General features: G+C 35.4%; 1 protein-coding gene across 5 annotated transcripts in view; it reads left to right on the plus strand.

The window, feature by feature from the left end:
- The first annotated feature begins 2,119 nt into the window (after window positions 1–2,119).
- Window positions 2,120–25,336, plus strand: part of LOC143234356 (uncharacterized) — a 66,513-nt gene continuing 43,296 nt past the window's right edge. For 4 of the 5 annotated variants that reach the window (XR_013018637.1, XR_013018636.1, XM_076471651.1 and 1 more), the window contains exons 1-2: window positions 23,509–23,686; window positions 25,061–25,158. The gene's annotated coding sequence lies outside the window, so the exon portion shown is untranslated. Of the gene's footprint in view, window positions 2,396–18,070; window positions 18,176–23,508; window positions 23,687–25,060; window positions 25,159–25,336 lie in introns of those variants that run through there. The other variant, XM_076471650.1, reaches the window with a different exon arrangement.

A 25,336-nucleotide genomic window follows, 5' to 3' on the forward strand; every position in this document is an offset into this window, starting at 1 on the left:
TAAAAATATCAGACTTTTTCAGCATTTAATAGGGAAAATGTGAACACTATGAAATTAGCCTAAATACTAGCTGGTCAAAAGTTTAAGACCATATCAAAAAGAAATTCTAAACAGGGTAGGAAATGCCCAACAAGAGGTCTCAGTAGTGAGTTGCACGGCCGTCATTGCGAATAACTACAAACATTCGCTTTGGCATGGTCGATATAAGCGTTTGCAGAAGAGTGGCTGGAATGTTATTCCAAGTGGTGAATATGGCTTCACGAAGATCATGCACTGTTTGGAATTGACGTCCATTTCTATAGACTTCACTTGCCATCCATCCCCAAACATTTTCAATGGGGTTCAGTTCCTGCAAACACGCTGGATGGTCCAAAAAAATCACGTTATTCGCCATGAAAAAGTCCTTTGTCTTGCGGGCATTGTGGATTCCAGCATTGTCCTGCTGAAAGGTTAAGTCATTTTCACACAAGCGAAGGCCTTCAGTCAATAAAGATGCTCTTTCCAACATGCCAATGTAGCCAGCTGCTGTTTGACGCCCCTGTATAATCTGAAGCTCCATTGTTCCATGGAAGGAGAAAGCACCCCAGATCATGATGGAACCTCCTCCAATGTGTCGTGTAGAAAATGTCTCCGGTGGGATATCCTTATCGTGCCAGTAACGTTGGAAGCTATCTGGATCATCCAGGTTAATTTTGTTCTCATCAGAGAATAAAACCTTCTTCCACTTTTCTACGTTCCATGTTTGGTGCTTCTCAGCAAAGTTTAAGCGAACTGTTTTGTGGTGTGGAAGGAGGCTTGGCCTTTGAAGATGTTTACGGTTTTTAAAGCCTTTCTCTCGTAGAGGGCCCGGCATGGCCAAGCGTGTTAAGGCGTACGACTCGTAATCTGAGGGTCGCGGGTTCGCATCCCCGTCGCGCCAAACATGCTCGCCCTCCCAGCCGTGGGGGCGTTATAATGTAACGATCAATTCAACTATTCGTTGGTAAAAGAGTAGCCCAAGAGTTGGCGGTGGGTGGTGATGACTAGCTGCCTTTCCGCTCGTCTTACACTGCTAAATTAGGGACGGCTAGCACAGATAGCCCTCGAGTAGCTTTGTGCGAAATTCAAAAACAAATATTCTCTCGTAGATGCCGTCTTATTGTTGTTGAGCTGCATTCTGCGTTCGTAAGGGCCTCAATCTGGTTCGACGATCGGCTGGTATTTTGCCGGACAACCTGTCGAACTCTCCTGCTCAACACCGACGAAGTTTTCTTGGGCTGACCACTTGAAATTCTCGTTCCGTATCCCTCAAGGTCTTTCAAAAAATTTGCAAGAGCAGTTTAACTACGCCTACTCTCACCAGCGATGGCACGTTGAGAGAGACCTTGCTTTTGCAGCTCGGCAATTCTGCCACATTTAAACTCTGTCAACTTTTTAGCCTTTGCCATGTTTTTACCCAATGTAACACAGGAGATGTCAGTGGGAGATGATGACAACGCTAATGCTTGAACACAAATGACTAAATTTCGTTACGTGTTTACCGATTAACGCTTCGTTTCAGTATGGTCTTAAACTTTTGACTAACTGGTATTTAGGCTTAATTCATAGTGTTCACGTTTTTCCTATTAAATGTTAAAAGTTTTTTTTTATTTGCAGTTTTCTTATTTTCATTTTTCGAAGCTGTACTTAAATAAGTGGTTGAGTCTAACAACGCCAAACGCGTGTGTTTTCTTTATGTTCATTGGCCTTAAGATTTTGGCCAGCAGTGTATTTACATTTGTTAAAGCATAACAATCTTGTTTGTGTCGTAAAGCTAAATCAGTTTCGGAACTAGTGATAACTGACGTAAAACAATTGGTATTTTTGCGAACTATTCTCTTGTTTCCAAGTCTCAGGAACTTTACAAGGTCACCCTTGACTGTTGTACCTCAAAGTGAACGCAGCTTGCCGCGTGACAAACAGCTCAGTAAAGTGGCATTGTGTAACTGTTGTAACAAAGACTGGTGATGTGATGTGTGACCGACGGATATTGTGTGACGTGTTTACTAGCTAACAGGGAGATTTCAACATTTCTCAAAGTTGATAACAAAAATTCAATACGTCATTTTTAGAGATTCGTCATACCTACTGCAGCACCCTCTGGTAACAGCTAATAACAAGACACGTGTTAAAAAACATTCAGTTACATTTAAAATCGTTTATAAAGTTTACCGTGTTCATAACATAAGACCTAAATATTATCATCGTTTTTTATTGTGATGATTTATGTTGGCTTGTTTTAAGCACAAAGCCGCACAATTACCCGTTTGTGCTGTTCCCGCCACAAGGATTCAGCCCTGAGTTTTGTTTATGAGGCCGTAAGTGTACCATCGAGTCATAGAGGGAGAGACATGGTGTTGAAATAAAGTTTAATTCAGTGAGTAACTCTGCAATGATTAAGTTACAAAAGATATCCGTACCGTTGTTACAGTTTTTATTGTTAAAATAACATGTACAAGTTAAAAAAGTCGAAACATACAACAAGTATGTAGATACCTTTACCTAAAACCAATTAATACTAGCCGGTTTGTACCTTCTTTCTCGCTCTCCGGACCAGCATGGCCATGTGGGTTAAGGCGTTCGATTCGTAATCTGAGGGTCGCGGGTTCGCATCCCGGTCGCGCCAAACATGCTCGCCCTTTCAGCCGTGGGGGCGTTATAATGTGACGGTCAATCCCACTATTAGTTGGTAAAAGAGTATCCCAAGAATCGGTGGTGGGTGGTGATGACTAGCTGCCTTCCCTCTAGTCTTACACTGCTAAATTAGGGATGGATAGCGCAGATAGCTCTCGTGTAGCTTTACGCAAAATTCAGAAACAAATTCCGCTCCCCTCTCAACATAAATTATGGCTACTGACGAACAATCAAGTTTTTAACGACAATCTCATTGGCCAAGACAGTGGTTAGTTTAAATTAATTATTGTTGTTCGCGTAATTTTCAAACTGTAATGAAGCGTATTTGGTAAAAATAGATTTTATATAATGAAACGTAAAGAAACACATACTGCTTGCTACCTGCGCTATGTCCATTACATCTCTCTCTCTCTCTGTATGGGTATTGATGTTTGTCTACCCAGGAGGGTCAGGTTTCGTTAACCTTTTCCTCCTTTACAGCTCTTGAATGTTTGTTTGTTTTTTGAGTTTCGCGCAATGTTACTTGAAGGCTATCTGCGCTAACCATCTCTAATTTAGCATTGTAAGACTAGAAGGAAGGCAGATAGTCATTATCACCCACCGCCGATTCTTGGGCTACTCTTTTACCAACGAATAGTGGGATTGACCGTCACACTACAACGCCCCCACGGCTGAAAGGGCGAGCATGTTTAGTACGACGGAGATTCGAACCCGCAATCCTCAGATTACGAGTTGAACGCCTTAACCCACCTGGCCATGCCGGGCCTGCAGTTGTTGAAAACCCGGTTGTTAGTATCATAAACCTTCAGACGTACCCGTTGAACCACTGGGTAGTTAAGCAGAAGAAAAACCTTCGTTTGAACTTGACTGAAACCATGGTTACTTGCATACTTTTTAAACGATATAACTAGTTTATATTTATGATTCCTTATATACTTTATCAGATATCCACAGAAGAAGCTAATTTTTGTTTGCAAGAACAAACGTATCCTTACTAGTGGTGGTTCAATGGTACGTTTTGTGTGCTTATAACACGAAACATTGGGGTTCGATACCCGCGGTGATCACAGTGCAGATAGTCCATTGCGTTTTTTTTTCGTTTATAAACGAAAAAGAGTACATATGCTCCTATAGGTGAAACAAAGATAAGGTTGCGAGCTTATAATTCAAATAATCGAGGTTTGGTACCAGCGATGGTCACACCATAGGTTATCCATCGTATAACACACGTAAGACTTTCTACTATTTATAATATTTTATCATTTTAAACTGATAGACTTGAGAGAGAACGGTTAGCTGTCTAAAACGACACCCACCATTAATATTTAGGTTACCCCTGTCTGATTAAATTTTGAAATTTTAATACCACACTTATAACGCATTCACTACCTCAAAGTGCGTTTTGTGAGTTACAAGACATGAGCCCACGGATTTACTGTCAGGATACACAAGTAATTGGAATGATGGTATATCGTCTTCTGAAGAGGAATAGGCCTAGCCTAAGGCACTTGGTATTAAAATTATGAAGAAATAATCACGGGTTCGAATACTTGTCGCATCAAACATGCTCGCTGTTTTAGCCTTGGGGGAGTTATAATGTGACGGTAAATCCCACTATTCTTTGGTAAAAGAGTAGCCCAAGAGTTGGCGGTGGGTGGTGATAACTAGCTGCCGTTTCTCTTGTCTTGCACTACTAAATTAGGGACGGCTAGCGCAGATAGTCCTCGTGTAGCTTTGCGCGAAATTCAGAACAAACCAAAAACACTTTAGTCCACACTTGCTACGTCGAAATAAACTACGTACTGAACAAGATTTGAATAACTCTTGACGTCAGAGAACTTTAAACTCTCGAACACATATTTAGAACGTTCTATTTAGCGAGCTGCCTTTTTTCTAATTTTACACTGCTAAATTAGAGACTGCTAGCGCAGATAGTCCTCGTGTAACTTTGCTCGAAATGAAATAACACAAAAAACATCACCTTAGGAACGTATACAACGAGAGCGTGTGTGTGTGTGTGTATTTTCGTAGAGCAAAGCCACATCTTTTTTTACCAGCTACCATTTAGGTGATTAAACCTGAAAATTTGAAAGAAACAACAACACTGTGAAGTTAAATAAAACAATCATAGTAATATAGATAAAAAAAATTCAGACAAGACTGTCAAACTTCTTGGCAAACCGTTGATAAAACTTTTGTATCTAGATGAGTATCGTATTGCGTCATCAGTATAATGTATTCTACCAAATCCATTTATTAAAATATCTCATGCAGTTCTAAATACGAAATAACCTTAATAGTTGGTTGTTTGATAAAATATGACTTATATGTTTAAATCATTATACTAAATTGTTTTGTCAACTATACCCATGTTGATTGTTTTACTGTTATAGCAACTGCTTTTTAACGTTCGAGTACACCTGCGCTGTTCCACTTTTTCTCCCTCTTCTGTTGTTTGGTGTTTCCTGTTCGTGGCCGACAGAAGACAGTATACTGTGTGAAATATACCTCATGAAGGAGCAGGTGTGGTCTGATAAAAGGAAACAGACTGTGGGAAATTAAGAACGAACTATGAAACTGGGAAACCCAGTATAATTGATGGTGACCTGATATCTATTCGTTAGTTTTACAATAACACGTATATATTTCAATATATTTTTCAGCGTAATAAGAAATATCTCATTAGAACTTATCCTTTGGTTTTATTTATTTAAATTAGAACCCGTATGTGAAGTTGACCAACCAAAACCACGCTATTGTAGCAATGTACTACTTCATCTGGCAAAATGTCTCTCGGTGGTCCAGCAGTAAGTCAGCACGCTTACGATGCTTAAAGCGGGTTTCGATACCCGTGATTGGCAGGGCACAGGTGTAGCTTTGCTTTTAAGAACAATAACATCTGGCAAAACCTCTAAGAAGAATGCAATGTTTGGACAAATGCGAAAAGTGAAGGAATAATCAAAGACGTTCGCCTAATAGTGCATCATGTTACCGCAAGAGGAAAGTTTAGCAGAATTTTTTCATGTCAAAGCCGATGGATTGTTTGTTTGAACGTAACATACGACAATGTTTGTAGCACCATTTTCGTACTGCTGTGCGCTTTGTGTTGTATAAACATGAATCATGCTAATGTTTTTCATTGTTCTGCTGGAAGGCTTTCAACCACATCATTGTGACTAAAAAAAAAAGAAAAACAAAAACCTCTCGGAGGGAAAAATGGGGAGACATTTAGCGGAAACGATAAAAATTGCTATAAGAAACTTAACAAGCAATCAATGATGATGTAGCAAGAAAACAAAACCATAAAAGTGTCCCTGAACAGTTACAAGTGCTTATTGTTTCCTTCTTTTGTTATATCCTCTTATTTAATTTATTTTTCACGTACGTGCACGCGAGCAAGTACGTATTGCTCACGCTTCAGGGCTGTTCTTTGATGTTCTTGTAACAAATTTTCGTTTGTATTTTTTAGTCGCGGCATAATGGTTCATAGAACGACTATGAGTTTGTTGTTTTTTTGGTGTTTTGTTTTACGTACGAACTTTTGGTTCGTAGCTCCGGCATCTCTTGATCGATTTCAGATCCAATTATAATTTTGGACTCACGAGGTGCAACCCATACGGTCTCATAGATCAATTTACTCTTATCCTATCTAAAATAATTTCAGTTTGAGGATAGGCTGGTGGGTAGATCCTGATGAGTAATAAGATTGAATCTCTTATATGCGCGCCCCATGCTTTGTATTGCTGGCGCACAAAAATATAACTAATAAAAAGGATGAGAGGTCGCGTAGATTCATATGCAATAATCCTATTTGAAAGAATGTCAAGTGCCACGGCTAGTGAGGATTCTCTCTTAAGTCCCGTTGTTGTTCCTTCATCATAATGCCCCATTTTGTTTCTTAGGTATAAATGGTTTAGGTTTCATATTTTTTCATCGAATATGTAGAACCTTTCTCAATTTCTCTGACTATATGCTTTGTGTTGGTTTGCAAAACCACATTGTGTTATCGGCTGTGTCTACCGCAAGGAATCCAACCCTGGATTACAGCGTCATAAACCCATAGATTTACGACTATTCTACCTGAGAAATTTTTATACGCCTACTCACGAATTTTTTTAAAAATTACCCAGGATGGAGAAGCAGATATTACTTTAAACAAATGAGGAATAATATTACAGAATATTATTTGTTACAGTAAGAAAATTACTGATTCTTTAAGCCAAACCAACTGCAAAAGGCTCGACATACCTAGGTGTTTAGGGCGCTCGACTCGTAATCTGAGGGTCGTTGGTTCGAATTCCCGTCACACCAAACATGCTTGCCACTCTCAGCCATGGGTATGTTATAATGTTAGAGTCAATCCCACTATTCATTGGTAAAAGAGTAGCCCAAGAGTTGGCGGTGGGTGGTGATGACTAGCTGCCTTCTCTCTAGTCTTACACTGCTCAGTTAAGGACGGCTAGCGCAAAGCTACACGAGGTCTATTTGTTCTGGCAGTCCCTAATTCAACAGTATAAGACTAGAGGGAAAGCAGTTAGTCATTACCACCCACCACCAACTCTTTGGCTACCCTTTTATCAACAAATAGTGAGATTGATCGTACATTATGACGTCTCCACGGCTAAAAAGGACGAGCATGTTTGGTGTGACGGGAATTCGAACCAACGACCCTCAGATTAAGAGTCGAGCGTCCTAATCACTTGGCCATGCTGCACCTGGTTGCACTGCCATCATTGATTAAAGAAAAATTTGCTATGTCGAACTGAAACGAGAAGGAACGTTTTATTTCTCTCGTTATTCATACTATCTGAGAGTAAATGTTAATAGGATTATGTTACCTTTCTTTCTTTCTGTTGTTAGTAAACCTCTAATCATCTAATAAGGTAATAACTGATTTATTCTACTGATTAAGTACTGGTGTCTTTCAGTTCAAAATCAAAATCCTATAAAAAAAATTGAAATGTGCCCTAATTTAGGATAATTTTGATCTCCTTTTGGGGCAAAAATCCCGAAACAAGATAGCCCAGGTACAATTTCCAGTTACCATATCGAAAGTTACGGTAATGTAGCCAACCAAATTTGGCTAATGGGTGCTACTAACACAAGCTTAACTGATTATTTTCGAGGTAACATAAGATGTACTGTCTTAATACACGTATTTTGGTGACGTTTTCTGTTATTTATACAATTCGTCCAATGAAGATACGTTTTTGCTGGACCAACGTTCTTACTACAAATGATATCAATAATTTTATATAAAATAAATAAGTAGATCAGAGCTAAAATATAGTAAAATGCAAGCAACTTGGTAATTTCTGTATATTTATATAACTAGTAGTAATGTTATATCATGAAATAAATTACAAGAAAGGTAAAACTTGTAACGTTCTGATTGATCAGTTAGATACTCTGCGGTATTTCCTGCCGTCATCCAATTGATTACTACTGAGCCCTGATCTTGTCGATAGATGGCGTTGAAACAATAACACACGCATCTATTTGAAACAAAATAATAACTGAAATATATTCGAGAGAACATTTGTCTTCATTAATGTGGTATAATATTCAATTAGTAAACCCTAACTACATAATAAAAATGACGAAACGATTTGTTGGTTTTGAATATCACGCAAAGCTACACGAGCGCTCTCTACACTTAGTCATCTGTAATTTTGAAGTGGAAGAACCAGAGAGAAGACAACTAGCCAACTTGGCCACCTCTCGGACTACTCTATTCCTAATCGGATTCTGTGATTTGACTGACACTTTTATATCATACCCACAGTTCCGAAATGTAGAATGCATTTTTAAGGCTAAAGGACGCAACCCTCGAACCATTGAATTCACAGTCTGTTAACGCTTATCAATAGGCCACATTTAGCACAAGGTGAAATGACATTATGTGATCTCAAATACTTTTATCAACTCTGAGTAAATAGTTCGAAATAAAAGTGAATAGCAAAAAACAAGAACAATAAGAATTACGAATACAAAATTTACATACTTCTCCGAGTACAAAACTACCCAGTATGCTGACTGAATTCTCTTTCACTGCGGGGAAAATCGAACCACGAATTTTTGTGTTTTCAGTCCGTTAGCTTATCGCTGAACTCAGTATTTAGGTATAATAAATTATAAGTGATGTCACCTATTTTTCTTCTAAAATACATCAACGGTGTTTGTAGTTTTTAGCTTTTAGATAACCAACCACACAAGCCTGTTTACGTTCACAGTGGGGAGTTATTCAGTTCGTACGATGTGCCTTCTACAGATATTTTAAAAATTTATCAACTCTGCATAAATGTACAGAACGGAGAGTACACAGGTTGTCCTTTCTGGAGAGCAAAGTGTGAAAAAATACGTGTTAGTGGTATGATAAGACAATATTCATACACGTCACGGTGCCAGGTGAAATTATAGCTGTTGGCTTAGAACTTTATTGTTTAACAATGAACAGAATTGTGATAAAGCAACATATGATATTTATAATGTTAATAAACAGTGGATAGGATCTAGAACAGGTGATTTAAAAAAAAAATTAAAACGTGTGTTATAGTTAACAAAGTTAGCCTTTCGGGTAAAGATATAAGGAGCAAATAAAATGAACCATAACATGTGATGAACATATTTTCTACTAAAACCATGTAACTCACGACAAGTTGATAGTTGTTAGTATAATTACAACTGTAGATGATCTAAGTGTCTTCCTGATTTTGAATTATAAGTGTTCAGCATTGCTTCTAACATCTGTATTTCGTTTGTTATTAAGCACAAACCTACATAACGGGCTATCTGCGCTCTACTCACCACGGGTATCGAAACCCAGTTTCTAGCGTTGTAAGTCCGCAGGTTGTGCTGCTTTTTGTATTCTTAATGTTTGATGCACTTCTCGCTATTATTACTAATGTCATATATCTTTTGTGTAATTAATCTAGCAGTCTGATTGCCTAGATAACCAAGCGCGTTAAGGCGTGCGACTCGTAATCTGAGGGTCGCGGGTTCGCATCCCCGTCACATCAAACATGCTCGCCCTTTCAGCCGTGGGGGCGTTATAATTTGACGGTCAATCCCGCTATTCGTTGGTAAAAGAGTAGCCCAAGAGTTGGCGGTGGGTGGTGATGACTAGCTGCCTTCCCTCTAGTCTTACACTGCTAAATTAGGGACGGCTAGCACAGATAGCCCTCGAGTAGCTTTGTGCGAAATTCAAAAACAAACAAACAGACTGATTGCCCAGTATTCTCTCTAATATCCGTAATATACGCCTGCTATTATTGTTTGTTGTACTTACCATTATTATTGTCAGTATTTTCATTCTTGTGTACAGTCAGTTTAATAGTCTAATTGTCCAGTATTTTCTCTAATATTGTTAAGGTATGCATATTATTACTATTGTCCACATCCCTGTATTCAGTTAATGTCGTAGTCTGGTTCTCTGATTATCCAGTATAATCTTTAACAAACGTTAGGTATGTATATTTGGATGTATGAGGTATGTAAGGTATTCTTATCGAGGCAAAACACTGCAGTCAGCACGAAAGCTCAAATTTTTTTTTTTTTTTTGTACTTTGACGTAGTGGGTAAAAAGTAGCGATATCTTTCCAAACATTATGGCTTATTTAAGTTAAACACGATATGATATATCCTACTCTGTTCATTGGACAATTCGAGTAAGTTATCACTTCAGTGTAGAGTCTGTCCTCCATGAGAGACGGTGTCAAGATAAATGGAAACGTTGTTACTCTTTTGCCGTTTCGTTTATAGCTGTTGAACTGACAATGCAATTTCGCTCCCAAAAATTCCACACAAAAAAGTAAGCCCAACAACCCACTGTATAGTGATGGCGCTAAGGATTCAAATACGTCATAGGAAGTACCATTGCAGCAAGACTGATATGAGAGAGTTGCAAAAGGTAAGACGAGGTTTATTTATTTGTCGACATTGTCGCAACATTTCTTCAGAGTCGGAACTTTCGGTTGATACAGAAAGCCCCACTAACAGAAACGTTCGGCTCAAGTCTCTGAAACATATTAAAGTACACCGATAGTTATACCTCCAGGGTTTATATTTCATTCTGAAGCACTTCACGTTATTTCCATTAATGTAGTTAATATTTTCTAGACATCTTCCGAGTTGTCTTGCTGGCCAAATAGAACGTTTTAAATCTGTGTTCGAGAGTTTAAAGTTCTCTGACGTCAAGAGTTATTAAAATTTTGGTCAGTACGTAGTCTATTTCGACGTAGCAAGTGTAAACTAAAGTGGTTTTGGTTTGTTTTGAATTTCGCGCAAAGCTACTCGAGGGCTATCTGCGCTAGTCGTCCCTAATTTAGCAGTGTAAAATTAGAGGGAAGGAAGGTAGTCATCATCACCCACCGCCAACTCTTTAGCTACTCTTTTACCAAAGAATATTGGGATTGACCGTTACTTTATAACACCCCCATGGCTGAAAGGGCGAGCATGTTTGGTGCGACGGGGATTCGAACCCTAAAGTATGTGTGTTTCACGTCGATTTTAAATGTATGATATATACTACATGTTCTAAAGTATGTGGACACCCCTTCTAATTCGTGGGTTCGGCTATTTCAATCACACCCATTACTTACAGGTGCATAAACTCAAGCATACAGCCATGCAATCTCCATAGACAACCATTGGCAGTGGAATGGGTCGTAGTTTGGAACTCTGTAGTGATTGTTGCAACTGAGGACAGACAACTTTTACTCGCTTGTGTGGCCTACCACTTCGTGGCTGAGCTGTTGTTGCTCCTAAATGTCTCCACTTCACAATAACAGCACTTAGAGTTAAACGGGCCAACTCTAGCAGGGAAGAAATTTGACAAACTGACTTGTTGGGAAGGTGGTATCCTAAGAAAGAAGTAACTGACCGATAGCTGACCACATGTTTGAAGGCGGTTGTGTAATTGAGTGTAGGAATGTAGAGGGCGTGCTTAGATGTTTGATTATATTTGTTAATATAGGTATAAATGCATTCCTTTGTATTGGTTTATTTTGGCCTCGAGTTGTTGTAAAAGTAAGTTTTTTTTTAATTTTGCGTTTGTTTATGTTTGTTTCTTTATTTAGTGTTTAAGTGTTTTCTATTGTTATGTTGTGTTTATTTGACTTGCAGTGTTCGAAAACGTGTGAAGGTGACTTTTTGTGTTTTACTTGTTTCTCCAATATAGAAGTCATGGCAGTCATCACATTGTAATAATGTTGGTGTTGTGTTTGTCAGTTTAGTTTTTACACAGTATATACCTTATTTTTGTGCCTAGTTTTTGAATAAGTTTTAAACTGGAATGTCTTATTTTGTTGCATAGTAACAAACACCACTTGTTTGTTTGTTTGTTTTTTTGGGAATTTCGCACAAAGCTACTCGAGGGCTATCTGTGCTAGCCGTCCCTAATTTAGCAGTGTAAGACTAGAGGGAAGACAGCTAGTCATCACCACCCACCGCCAACTCTTGGGCTACTCTTTTACCAACGAATAGTGGGATTGACCGTCACATTATACACCCCCACGGCTGGGAGGGCGAGCATGTTTAGCGCGACGCGGGCGCGAACCCGCGACCCTCGGATTACGAGTCGCACGCCTTACGCGCTAGGCCATGCCGGGCCTAACAAACACCACACCAACATTATTTATAAAATACAATGTGATAATTGTCACGACTTCTATATTGGAGAAACAAGTAGAAAAATGAAAACCAGATTCAAAGAACACAAAAAAGTTACCTTCACACGTTTTTGAACACTGCAAATCAATAAACACAACATAACCATAAAAAACACCCAAACACTAAATAAAGAAACAAACATAAACAAACGCAAAATTAAAAAAAAACTTACTTTTACAACAACTCGAGGCCAAAATAAACCAATACAAAGGAATGCATTTATACCTATATTAACAAATATAATCAAACATCTAAGCACGCCCTCTACATTCCTACACTCAATTACACAACCGCCTTCAAACATGTGGTCAGCTATCGGTCAGTTACCTCTTTCTTTCTTTTTAAACCTGACGATGACCGAAAAAAGTCGAAACGTTGTTCGCTCCTCTACATAGAGTTTTTCTCTACTCATACCAGCCGTTTTTACATATATATTTTTCGACTCGCAATCTGTTCGAATTCTCTCCTACCGAACATGCTCGCCCTTTTAGCCCTCGAGACGTTATAACGGCGATCCTTCCCACTGTTTTATTAGTAAAAAAGTAACCCAAGCTTTTGCTGTGGGCGGTGATGAGTAGCTACCTTCCCTCAAGTCATTTGTTGCTAAATTAGGGACGGTTAACGCAGTTAACCCTAGGATATTTTTGCGCAAAATTTATAACGAACCAAACAAACTCGGCCTATCGTCAACATGTGTGAAAAACAACAACTAATATGTTACCAACTGGATGACACTGTTAATATCTGTTTGAAGTGAGCACAAATTTGTCATTATTTTTACAACTTATATTTACTTCAGAGGCATTTTCTTACACGACATTACATTTTAGGAATTGAGACTTTAAAGAGAGAAAGCTTGTAAAAATGTAGAGCTCATTAGCCTTCAAGTTCTTTATATTTAGGCTTACACCGTGGAATCAGCCTAATTTGACCTGAGGTGTTTTAGGTCTAAACTCGGTAAGTTGCATATAGTTTTCAAGAAAAAAATATTTCTAAACCACAAAAACACAGGCTATGTGAATTTTAAGGAATCACAAGTTAAAACAACAACAACAACTGGATGTGGATGAGCTTCCCTGTGGGTTAAAGGTAATTTTGAGATCTTACAACTCTAAAATTCAGGGTTTGATACCCGCAAAAAGGCAGAGACTTGTGGTTGAAAATGAAACGTTATTCATAGTGAAAAAGGATTTTAATATATGAGTTACATGATCAAATCACTCTTAATATATATATTGGTTATGCTCGGCTGTTGTCTTAAGGCGTACTCATTAAATAACTACAATTGGATACCTTCCACGATATACCAGTGCAGTGTAAACAGTGTAGCATTTTCTATGATAGCTTGATTATTTAAGACAACACTACACTTGTTCAATATATTTGAATATTTGAAGACGTTTTCACTCTCTTGTTCACTCGATGTTTTCATGAACTTAAAAGTGTTCTAGACACTTGATTTATGGCTGAGTATTTTTTCTCGCAAGTTATAGATGCTGAACCGAGTGTATAAAACAACATTTATCTATGTACCTTCTACAAGTTATACACAGTAGAAAATTAGATGATTGTATTAAACTTGTTATGACATGTAAAAGGATATTTTTGTTAAAAAGAAACCGAGATATATATATATATATGTATATATTTGTCTTGTTTTTCTTTTATCCGTGTGAATTGTATTTTATGCATGTCATTATTAAGACATTATGGTTGTCAGCCCGCGAAACATACTATTATTATAATTATCTGCAGGTACTTTCCCGAGTAGTATCCAGGAGATTACCCCTGCCCTCTGTCGTGTGGTAAAGTGAAATGGTAACAAAATATTACTTTGGGTTTTAATTATAAATGCCTATGTTGTTTTGTTTGTTTGATTTTTAAGTTTTTTCTTTCACTCTCAGTTTTCAAGGTAAACAGTGGCATATTTTTTGCGATACATTTTGAAGTCTGTAAGAGGTACGCGTTCAAACGTTTACTACATATCTGAAACTTTCCTTTGGTTGATTGTTAAAAAGGCCCGGCGTGGGTTAAGGCGTTCGATTTGTAATCTGAGGGTCGCGGGTTCGAATCCCCGTCGCACCAAACATACTCGCCCTTTCATCCGTGGAGGCGTTATAATGTGACGATCAATCCCACTATTCGTTGGTAAAAGAGTAGTCCATACTATCCACATTAGACAAGGAAATGTTTACATTACTTCTTTGATGTATTATCCAGTTTCAAAATAATTTAGGGTAATATTACCGTAATTGAAAGTACAACTATTTTGATCTGGATTGTACAAACTTACGATAAATTATTACTCTTTATCCCAATGTTTTCACGCGATTCTACGCTATCTTGTTTTTATTCATCTTTGAAATACAATGAAAATAGTAGAATAAAAGTACAACTTGAATTTATTGTGGGAATGTAATTTTTCTAATACGTTTTTATAAATAAAGACGTTAATTATATATTGCATTTTATATATCAAAAGAAAACTCAATATTTCTAATTTTGCGTGCTTTTACATGTCTACATTTAATAAATATATGTTTTAAGTATCGTGGCTTGCGTACTTCGTGTTTTCAAATTATATATATACCAATATAATGCTTAAGTTTGGAGATAATGCGTTTGTTTTTACCTATACGTTGATACTGATGTGATTTGAAAGGCCAGAAGAACGATGTTCCTGAAAACAGAATAACAGACAAAAATTTAAATTGTTCAACTACAGAATTTATCAACTTACGTTTTAAAAGCAACATATGTGAAGTTATCGGTCACGCATTTGAGTCGGAACCGACAAAAAGTCGGTCTTTATTTAAAAGAGTGAGAAACTTCTAAATTATGACCTTGAAAGAAGTAAAAACGTGGTTTGTAATTTTTTTCCTTTTCGTAAAATGACGAATTTGTTGTTTCATGTATATCACATGCTTATTCTGATGGTTCTAAGTGAAGGTTACAGTTTATTTTGATAGAAAACTCGACATGATCATCCAACATAAACTTCACTACCCAAGTTTCATAAACACTGGTTTACTGTAGTTTTTAATGAATATCTAGGTTAGTAATACTTAGCTTACTTTGCCAGTGCAGGTGTGAAGAAAACATACCACACTTACGTCTCTGTCAGTGTGAGCTTACAAACAGCACGTGAATAGAAACGTCACTCTCTCATGCGTACATACATGCAAACAGTTCTTTGCATATGCCGCAAACACGTCACATCTATGTGACACTATGTAACAAAATTTTTACTTTTTCTTGTTCCTGGACAGAAACTGTTATTTCCTAATTGGTTATGCCTAAAGTAAATGGAAAACACCTATTTTTCTCTTCAAACTTTGCTTTTGTGACCTGGAAGCGTGTAATGAAAACATGGTGGGAGATTATATTTGGGGGCTGATACGTGAAAGTGATTTTAATCACAGTCGCAAACCTCGAAAAACTACTCACTTGTAAACATTTGTGTATAATTTAGTATAAATACATGTAAATCTTGATTCACATGTTGTTTTATTCAGACCTTATGTAAATGAAAATATGCAAATTTGCCCGTTTTTTACATAGAAAATAGGTTAATTTCTAAATTTCATTATTCAGGTCACAAAAGCAAAGTTTGAAGGGAATAATGGTCATTTTCTGTACTTTAACAACATAAGCAATTAAGAAATAACACATACTATCCAGGAACAAAATTTGTTACGTAGTGTAATCAAACCTCCTCTAGACTTACTGTAATAAAACCGCAAATTTAGCATCAACGTATTATATATAAATTCAGTGAAACCAAAGAGAGACGCTAACTGACAGCTGGTAGTATCATGTGTTTACTCATGCAAGAACCATTCGCGTCCTGAAGGTAAAAACGCGCTCCGCACTATTCCGTCAGATAGAAATAGCTCATGAATTAGTAGCATTGTGTAATTAAATAGCTGCCTATCCGTTAATTCATCATTTCAAAATTGAGACGGCAGATAAACTCCCCTGTGGGTAGCTTTTCTCGAAAATTATAAACAAAGAAACAGTATTTTCGTAAGTGAAGTGCTGCATAGATAAAACAGTGGCGTCATACTTTTCGTCTTTGAAACAGCATGTGCAATTTTAGCTGAGAAACTGTATGATTCATTGTCTGTGGAATCACATATGTATCGTATTATAATCTCAAGTATTATGTAGAATTATGAAACGATTTTGTTTACGATGTAGGGTTCTTCGCCCTAAAAAATAATATATGTTTATCTTTGCTTTTCCCTGAGATTGGTATTGGAAAAGTGAAGAGTGATTTGCCATTTATTGAATGTAATTTTGCCATCGTTTTGAAATGGAAAATTCTATCTATCAGAGGTCAAAGTCTTTGAAGTGGTCACTGAATGAATAGAGGATTGATTATTGAACGTTCAGTGTGAGGATTGACAAATACATTACCCGTGACATTAAAAACAAAATACTTTTGAGAGTGAAATAGTCAGTCATGGCCTCGTGCGTTGTTAGGATCTTGGATGTGAGTGGGCTGGGATTCTTTAACAGTAGAGGTCTGTGACTTGTGGGCGATAATTTCGAAAAATAAACGGAGAGCACACAGTACACTTGTTTAGCAATAAAATATTCAAAAGAAGTCAAACTATGTACAAAAATGATTGACAGTATATGATATCACAGCTTTACCTTAAACTCTCAATAATTCTCTTTTCTTCTTAAAAGTTCAAACAGGCTGATTCAATTATTTTAGAATCAAATTAACGAAAACAATTATTTTTCTTAAATGTCCTCTGTTAGCCTAACGCGGTTTAACTTCAATTTAACTACTTAATTAGACACATTATTCTTCCTGTCTTTGTTGTTACAACACAACTATAAAACGCACTACAGAACCCATCCATTAAGGGTAATTATTCATATGTCACCCTTGAAATTCTGTTAATTTGTTATATCTTTTATTAGATAATAGAAACATAGGTAAAACTATATGTTTTTATAACACATTCGAAGAGACCTTAAATCCAAATTTTAACACTGGCTTTTGTAAATAACTGAGCTTTTCATTATTTTAATTGTATAACATCATACAAAGGGTTGTGCGCCTGTCGTTGTGTCTTAGAGCTTATTCAAATTAGCCTAACACTTAAGGGTGGAACCACAAAATATGGCCTCACGTATCAATTCAGTGATGATGGAAACATAATTTGCAAGTTAACTCTAAAGCTAATAAGTGTCCAAGTTATTCCTAACGCACTGTGCCATGAACAGGAACAAAGTGAATCAAAAATTAGTCCTCCGAAATTTATATATGTTCAGTGTAGATAAGATTTCACTTGCAGCAGTAAAGCTTATTGGATCTTTGTTGTGCTACGCACCTTACTTATGACTGTTCCTGTAAACTGAAAATAACAAGGACAAAAAACACAAACTTTTAGATCACTTTGTTTACTAAGGAGCAGAATTTAAGGTCCTATTCTTTCATTTATGTTGTTATAAAAGGTTGAAACGTTGTATCTAAGGTTTCATGTTGTCATGGGAGAATGACACGTGGTACGTCAGGTTTCTCTATAATATTATCACGTCTATTATCGTGTAAGTAATGAAGTGAAAAAAATATATCGAAAAGGGTTAGCAGCACGTACTGGGCGGTTTCTAAGAACTTTGGTGAAGATAATTAATGACAAACTATTATTAACTTGCAATAATGTTTCTGATATTATCTGTAAAATGTCCGACTGACTGAAGATTTTCATCAGAATCTTGATTTATAATTTAGAATTCAGACACCTGTGTGCAAATACTGAAGTTGAAAAGCTGTACTGATGGAGGGATCCTAGACCCTGACGATCATCTTAGTGACGTAGCGGACGACCGTGAAAAGGTGAGGTATTGTTTAATTATTTCCAATGTATTTGAATCCTATTATTAGCGATGCCATTATCTCGAAATATGATTAATGAATTTAATACCACTACAATGGCTTAGAATAAAATTACGTAATGAGAAATAATCTTCGCTACAGAGCCAAAAGAAGAAAAAAAATGCAATAACATACTATTTCATATGTTTGTTTCATTTTTAATTCTTTACATATCACATTGCTGTTCAACATATTCATTTATTGTTGTCTGTAACTGCATGTTATACGTTTATACGATTATTTTTGGTGATGTATATACAAGTTCATTGCAAGTTGAAAATAATTTATATATATTAAATTTTAAGAATCACTTACAAGACTCCTGCATGAGAGTGTTTAATAATATTCATTCCCACGTTTTTCCAAAATATTTTCCTTAATAATCGAAGTAAGAACAGTCCAGGCGTATCCAGGTTTTTGTTGTTTGTTTGTTTTTTGCTCGGGAGGGGGACAATAAATTAAAAAGCTGAAATTGAACTGAATTTTTAGTAATATGTTCATTAAGGTAAATGAAATCAAATGTAATAGTGTTCATAGAAGTTTTATGTTTTTATTAAATGATACAAAATAAGTTTATTGTATGTAAAAGCTGAAAATAATGTGTGATCAATGTATGCCTGGTAGGTCAGCAGTAAGTTTTTGAACTTACAATACTAAAAATAATTGGGTCCATTTATTGTGTTACTTTGCCTTTAGGGTCCGGCATGGCCAAGCGCGTTAAGGCATTCGACTTGTAATCCAAGGGTCGAGGGATTCGAATCCCGGTCGCACCAAACATGCTCGCCCTTTCAGCCGTGGGAGCGTTATAATGTGACGGTCAATCCTACTATTCGTTGGTAAAAGAGTAGCCTATGGTGATGACTAGCTGCCTTCCCTCTAGTCTTACACTGCTAAATTAGGGACGACTAGAGCAGATAGCCCTCGAGTAGCTTTGCGCGAAATTCAAAAAACAAAACAAACTTTGCCCTAAAGAAAAATAAACAAAAAAAAACTGCAAGTGTAGCAGCTGATAGATTAATATGTGTTTCACCAGAAACTTATATGCATTTCCTGCAATGGTGTAAATCTTAAATGTTTAACATTTCACATCCCTCCCGTTCTAACCTTTGTCATTTCCAGTTCCTGCTTTCTTCACTTTCTAAAAACGGGCCTATACGGAATTTAGAATAGAAAGAGAGGAAAGCACGAGAATGAATGGGGATGGGGATAGAAACAGTCACATGACTATATGCTTGCCAATAACATCTGAGTAAATATAATATATTGATTTGGTCATACGTGTATCTTTAATTCTGTATTTGAAGTTGGTTGTCCTCTATATTAACGTTGTAATGTTGCAGAAAAATGTTGATAATATTTGACAAACTGTGCGTTGTTCATTTTGTGTTATGCACTTAGTAAATTAATACTTTCACTTCCCCTGGTGGTTCATTGATAAAATAGACTAATACAGCGTCTATCAATCATTTTCGATACTAGGAAATGGCTTGTTGCGTATTAACACTGATACGTGCCACTAAAGTGTAAATATCCTACAAAACAATTACAATTTACATATGAATCTTTTGTTAATGTTCTTTTCTGAAATATCGCGGACCGATGGTTCATTTGATTATTATTTGTTTTAGAGCAAAGCCACATTAGGTTATTTGCTGTGCCTACCTATCTCGGGGAATCAAATCCCAAAATTTATAATTGTAAGCCCGTAAACTTACCGATACCCCACCGGTGGCTGAGAAGTACTGGCTTATAACGCTAAAATTCAAGTTCTGTCTCCGCAGTGGATACAATGCATATAGTCATTGTATAGCTTTGCACTCAAAACTGAGTAACGATTAATGAATTAAAAACAAACAAACTATACAAACATTATTTTGTATACACGACACACACATATATAACACTGATGTGAAGAGCTAGGAGCCAAACGCAACATACAGTAGCTTTAACAATGCGAAGTAAAAACTTTGTCAGAATCTAACAACTAAACACGAGATAAGTAGCTTTAATACTGAGAAGTTGAAAATATCAGAACCTAAGAACCAAACATAATATACAGGAGCTTTAACAATGAGAAATAAAACTGTACTAGAGCCTAAGAATCTAACTCTCTTCAATACATGACTAAAGCGTGGCTTTGTAGACAATGTGTACTGAATGTAATCCAAAGTAGTTAGCGGACAGATGCCACAAACATGCACGCCTCTATCTGGGTGCAGTATAAGACCAACAGTGAGATAAGAGGTGGCAGTGAATACTATTGACTAGCTTCCTTCCTTTTAGTATGTCAGTTAAAAATTAGGGTTCCCTCTAGAACACTGTTATTGGCACATACATATAGGACACGTTATACGACCTTTGACCTAGTGTTTAAAAGTAAATGTTCTGAGAAACAGATGTATAGTAAAATCAGTAATTAAAAACAATTTTTGTGTTACTTATTAATTTGCAAATTTTGAAAATATATGCATTAATAATTATTTTACGTAATACTTCTTACTGCCGGATTATACATTAAATGTGAAATATTTTTGGAGAATTATCCAAATAAATATTGATATGACGAGTAATGAGTGAAATAAAAATAATTAATAGAACATCACATGTTTTGAGGGTGTTGTGGAAAAGTTAATCACTGAAAACAAAAATATTCATTCCCCCAATGTGTCAGTAAAAAGTCTAAGGACTTAAAGAGTGCTAAAATTTGGAGTTCATCAGTGGACATGGCAGATAACACAATGTGGCTTTGCTCTGAAATAAATAAACAAACAAACAAACAAACCAAAACGTTCACTCATTATGGCTTTATAAATTGTGGTCACATGCTTATATGAACATTTTGTTTCTCCATTATTTACTAGGTCATCATCATTGTATCTGTTCATATTAGCATTGAGTTGTTCTGCTTTTTGGCAGACATGGGTCAAGGTTTTGCTTACAGTGCACAAAACCATAAAAGGGCTATCTATGCCAGCAATTCCTACTTGTGAACTAATATACAAGAGGGCAGTCAACTAGTCAACAGCATCCATCATAAACTGTTGAGTTGTTGTAGTTGAATTATGGAAATTAATTAAAGTCTTATAACACATGCCTAACCTCAAAGTGCTAACGACCACTTTTTTTGTGACAAAACATGAACCTATAACTTGGGCACTATAACTAGTTGACCATTCCCAGTCCTTAATATAAATCTTTATCCCAGAATTTGGTATACTTTTCCACTTTGGTTTTCATACGTTTATCCCATAACCTGAGTTTGAGTGGTAAGACAACATGTGAGGATAAAGATTTATTTTTAATAATGTGAATTTAAGTTTATTAGACACTTTGTGCTGGTTTGAGGGTACATGAGCATACAAAAACAACTATAGGATATTAATATGAAACTTTGTTTATGTTATATTATTATTTAATTAGTAAAATTAAGATTCTGGTAAAAGATCTAATTTTCCTATAAATGTGAGTTTAAATTTATAAGATACTAGTATGGGAAATTTATTTCAGCATGACATTAGTGAGAAGACTTATTTTAGTGTAATATCAGATTAAATTTATAAGATGTTAATATAATGAATGTTTGTTTACTTTTGTTTAAGACACTAATAATTTAATATGAGGATTTATTTAATATATATATATATACTGTGTTTATAAAACTGTTTTAAGACATTTACTGTGAAAGTTTTGCATAGTTAGGTTATTGAAAGGATGCGATTCCAATTGCATGTCACAACAGCTCTTTCAAGGTTTGCGATACTCAGAGTTATGAAATAGATGTTGTTTTAGTGTTGTAGTCCTAAGCAAACTTTGGGCTAGAGCCAGCTTATAACAGCCGATAGTGTGGGTCTAAGTTAAGGCGAAAACAACTTAATATGTGGTTAAGTGTTAAAACTAATTTGTACGTGGGTGCCTCTGACACTGGGGATTTTTTAAATCTTTAAGGGAAAAAAATAATACTGGTAATTACACACACACATCGCAGTGTTTCTCCTGCTTTGAATTCCTGGTAGAGGAATTGCTAAGTACTTAAAAGATTTGGGGCTTAAGTCCATAGGCTCAGGAATGTTTGGCATTTCAGTATTATATTAATCATGGTTTTTATTCTGTCTTTACAAGATACAAACTGGAGATTCAGGACACTGTCAAATAGAATTAGGGCATGGGCCCCATGGGCCACTACCTAGTGATACCTCTGGTTTCTAGTTATAATATACACAAAAAGAGAAAAAAAGTATATTGATGTGTATACAACATTAACCAGCATGACAAACATTTTGAAATGTCTTTCAGAATATACTCTACACATGAATTAGCTTTTCTTACCTCTAAATTGAGTGTATATGTATAAAGCTTTATTTACTCACTTTTTATCACAAGATATATGATAAAGTCAGGTCTTACTATCTTTGAAGTTTGTTGTAGTAGTTTTAGATAAAGATTGTTATTGCAGCCCTGAGATATTTTAAACATTTTATTACCAGACACAGTTTCACTGAACATTAACTTCTGAAAGATGGTTAAATATGATAACTTCATGTGCTACAGTTTAATTAACTCTTTTACTGTCACATTTAAAGGTAAACAAGTCTCTTGCTGCCAGAGTTAATTTCAGATACCTGACAAAAAATAAAACACCTTTTAATAATTCATTACTTATCCAAAACTGGACAGTTTATAAAGTTTAAAAAAGGAATACCTTTCTTCATTGTGATCCATAATTCCAAAATCACATGGAAGTAAAAAGAGTTAAAAATAAAAGAAGTATACATTAGGTGATATGTATCAAAGTTAACAACTCAAATTGTAAGTGTTAAAATAAATTTTATATCAAAAGATATGTTAATAATGTAGAAACTTTTTGTGTGGAAAAAAGATTAAGTTTTTGTGTGAAATTATTGAACTATTTTTATGACCTATTTCTTACTTACCTTATGCATAACACTATTGCTGATGAAATGTTCCAGTTAACCTTGTTGTATTGATTAGTGTACTATTAAAGTAAATAATTAGTGATTGTAATTTCTATTCCTAATAACTGTTTTAAGTTTCAGTAAAAGACGTTATTATCTGAGGTAGAACTTGAGAGACATAATCATTAAGTCTAAATTTCTCTGAAATACAATATTAAAGCTTGACTAATTGACAAAAGTTACAAGAAAGTTTGATAAGCTATGAGTGTGTGTATGTGTGTGTGCTAGTATCAGTTGATTTTAAGTCACTACAGTTTGAAAAGAGATCTTCCTATAACTTATTAATACATTCATATACTTCATACAAAGTTGTTTGTTTAGATTATTGCCATTTATGAAGAACAGAAATCGTCTTGTTCACATTACAATAATGGTGATGGAATAAGTGTTGACTTTGTTGGAACTGGAAGTCCAGATATAATTAATGAAGACAAAACATACAATGTCCAGGAAGAACTTAATTCATATATTAACAATTATGCTCACCAAGTTTCTTCAGGTAGGAGAGGAAGATATTATATGTTTTTTTAAAATTATATCAGCTTTATTCATCATCAGAATAGAGTTGTAATAAATTATTCGAACATATTTAGAAACTGCTACCAATACTGTATAGGAAAATGTAGTGGAAATAAATACAAGCTTGTAACTCACCATCTGAATTAAAAAAAAACTAATGAACGTTTCTTAAAGTTTTTAATTTTTTAGTGAAAACAAACATGAAAATTATTTTTTTCACCCATTAAAAATTAGTCATTACACCTGTGGTCATCATTACCAATGGTGTATTATGGTTACTTAGCATGGAAAATGTATATTAACTTTGAAACAGTTAATACTCCTATGGCCATCATTACCAGTGGTTTACATTGTTTACTTAGCAGGAGTAATGTATAATGACTTTATATGCAAAGAAAGATTTGTTGTAATTATGAGATATAAAATGGAAAATTCTGAGTGGGAAATGAGGAACATTTTTAGACTGAAAAGAATTGGAACTTTGTGTATGTTATTCTTTATTAGTAGAGCTAATTTCTTTGTCACAGTAGATGTAATAATCACCAAATTGTTAAACGTTTAAAATATAATGTTATTGTTTGAAATCGAAACCAGTGGTACCTAGTTGACAATGTTTTATTTTTGTAAAATGATAATTTTGTGTTTGCTAGTGTGAAGGGAACAAAGCATCTTTAATTACTAGCTATTATAAAAGTAATAAAATAAATGTATCAAGAAGTCTTTAAAAAGTCCAACTGTTTGCTTTACTTGTTCAAAAACACTTTGATGTTACTTCTACTTGTATTACATGCTATTATATTATTAAAGGAATAAGTCACTTATAATTGTTTTTCTGATCAGATGTTACAATTTCTGGTAATACACAAGTGTTACAATAGTTAGATTCATGCAATTCTGTGGAAAATTGTGTCATCCATGTATATTTACTGCTATGCATGATTCAATGGCCAGAGATGGTGGTAACTAATTGTAGAGGTTTTATATGTATCTGATGTACAATAATTAACTTATTTTAGTACAATTTGCTAGCTTGAGCTCATGAACATGTAGGATATCCAGTTGGACAGTACCTATTCAATTATATGTAACCACTACAATGATTTACACATTTGTAAGAGAATAGCTAAAAGTTAAAACTTCTTACATAATAGAATGTTTTCCAGAGAACCATAGTTGTAATAGTGGTAGCTAGGTTACAATTTTATGACAAAAATAATTAAAATGTTTTGAAATTATAACAGTTATTTGCTAATAACTCTCAGTGTTACATGTCTTGCTGTGTGATATTTGGATGCATGAGTGTTTCAGTTTATAAAATGAAACAAACCTATTTTTAACTGCCTATTAACCTTAGGAAAAACAGCATCTCCAGAGTCATCTTTAATTGCACATAATACATCAGCTGAACAGGTAAAAGAAGCCAGTAGCACAAATAATCAGAATCATTCTGAGGTAAGCTTAAATTCAAGCACTTTTTATTCATTCAAAATAAAAATAAAAAGTTTTTCATTAATATTTATAGAAATACCAGGAAATCTGACTACACATTATTGTAGGTATCAGCATGTTAAGTAAATATTATATGCACGTTCAAAGGTGTGAGGAACCATTTGAGTGTTATCTGTTATTT

Source organism: Tachypleus tridentatus, chromosome 12 (assembly GCF_004210375.1).
Source record: "Tachypleus tridentatus isolate NWPU-2018 chromosome 12, ASM421037v1, whole genome shotgun sequence".
Lineage (NCBI taxonomy): Eukaryota > Metazoa > Arthropoda > Merostomata > Xiphosura > Limulidae > Tachypleus > Tachypleus tridentatus.